Source organism: Lepeophtheirus salmonis, chromosome 1 (genome assembly GCF_016086655.4).
Source record: "Lepeophtheirus salmonis chromosome 1, UVic_Lsal_1.4, whole genome shotgun sequence".
Lineage (NCBI taxonomy): Eukaryota > Metazoa > Arthropoda > Copepoda > Siphonostomatoida > Caligidae > Lepeophtheirus > Lepeophtheirus salmonis.
In genome coordinates this window covers 2600-4694 of record NC_052131.2, presented here as the reverse complement: position 1 = coordinate 4694, position 2095 = coordinate 2600, and positions in this window count along the sequence as shown.

Genomic DNA, 2095 nt, shown 5'->3' with positions numbered 1-2095 from the left:
TTTCCGTCAAAAAATCATTTAAATTTTTCAAAGCAGTGATACGGGCTAGACAAATATTTACGACACTTATCCTCTTTTACAATTAGATTGACTTTTGCCTTGTCCTTGGTTAGATCTTGTTCCTATTTTATGATTGCTGTATCGGAGAAAATCAATAATCGTTATTGCTTAGTTAAACGTTTCCGTGTCCATGGGGGGAGTGGCTTTTGATGACACTTCCTCTACAATTAGATAATTTTATAACTAAACATGCAGCTAACCATACATGCTACCTGTTAAAATAAATCCAAGATTCACCTAGGCCTCGACAGACTTGATCAAACATTGGATCTATAAGGGAATTTCGACAAAAACTGAGTAAAACTATGATTATGTCATTTATTATTCTTTAGACTCACTCTGTAAGATTTACCAAAAAAATGTAAGGGGGAGATTGATTCTTGCTCGCTAAAAAAACATACCTCCATATGACAGGGATTGTTTATATTTGTTTAGCAACTTAATATGTATCTAGTTTTCCCACCAATTGCAACTTGAACGTCAAATTTTGCAACCGGCTCAATTGCGGGAGACCATTGCATTTCTTGATGCTCAAGGAAGTGGTGGCGGAAAAATTTAACTTGACTCAGTCCCAGCAGCCCTCAACCTGTTTGTAGGGTGTATTTCTAGCATATTAGAAGGGCTTGTATTTTAGACCAGAAATTGATCTGTACAACTTGAGAGCCTTTGTGTATTTTGGATATTAGAAGGGCTTTTGATGCTCAAGGAGCGGTGTTTAAAGGATTTGACCTACCTCAGGGACCAGCAGCACATAACCCATGGGTGGAGTTGTATTCTACCATATTATAAGAGATTATAGAAGGTGTTGAGCTATTAAATTCAATGTACGAGTATACAGGGTTGATCTTATTTAGTGTTAGACATATTATTTTTCAATTTGTCAAGAGCAAAAGTTAAACCATCAGCATTGTGAGGACATTTATTGTACAAAATCATCTTAAAATAGGGATTGGCACAACTTTTATCCAATATGTGAGGCTTCAGTTCTAATAATTGCCTCAATATGAGGCCTAAATTCATTGCAGACCTTGACTATGTAGTCAGACTCGAGAGTAGTACACATCCTCTCCTCCGGACGCATCTACTTAGAATAGTCCAAGGGGTGGAGACAAGGCAGCCAAATGTTGAGGTTCCAAAAGTCCGGAAATTTGTGTCTCAGAATGGACTGGTACCTTAGCGACGCCGATACACGGAGCTCCATCTTGATTGAAAAAAAAAGTTGATCTCCAACTTGTCACTAGCCAAAGTTAGCACTTTCTTATCAAGAAGTTCGATGTTAGCATCTACATTGAGGAGCCACTCCCTCCTCTCCATAAAAATGGGAGAGTATACTCCACAACGTCCAAGACCAAGGTTCCGGCTAGATTTTTTGTTCTGAAGACTGCTCAGAGATAAGTTGTCTTTTGTCTTCCTCCGTGATTTTACACAACCGTTCTTCCAGATTGAAAATGATAAAATGTGTACTACTAGATATGATCAACCCTGTATATACTTCTTTAGTAAGTACTGCACCTTTTTTAGTAGCATAACTGGTGTACCAATGCTTAACAGAAGATTATTATATATTGTTTTAGTGAGTTTCAATTTAACTTTCAGGTGTTTCAAGTTTTAAAATGAAATTGAAATTTATGTGACTGTTGCTGGGAGGGGGGATGAAGAGCTTTATCCCATAAAAAAGCTGATCCCTTTTTTCTTAATCTTTGACTTTAAAAAACATTAATTTCTTCATTCTGCCTGTTTGATGGCATGATTATTGATATTGTTAGAATGTTTTGCTACTGTGCCCCTAGGATAAACGCCAGACCCTACCTCTTTCTTACAGTCATTGTAAATGGTCAGAGATTATGTGTACTTTATAGACGATCAACAAAGAAAGGCGAGAATCTACCGTCTACCAACTCGATATAGAAGTTCATTTTATTACCGCCCTAAGGAATATCTTACGTATATTAATAGAATATTGCCCGAACCACTCCTTAATTTGGAACTAGGTGATACTACATCTGACAATATTTCATTTAATCCCATAAATAAC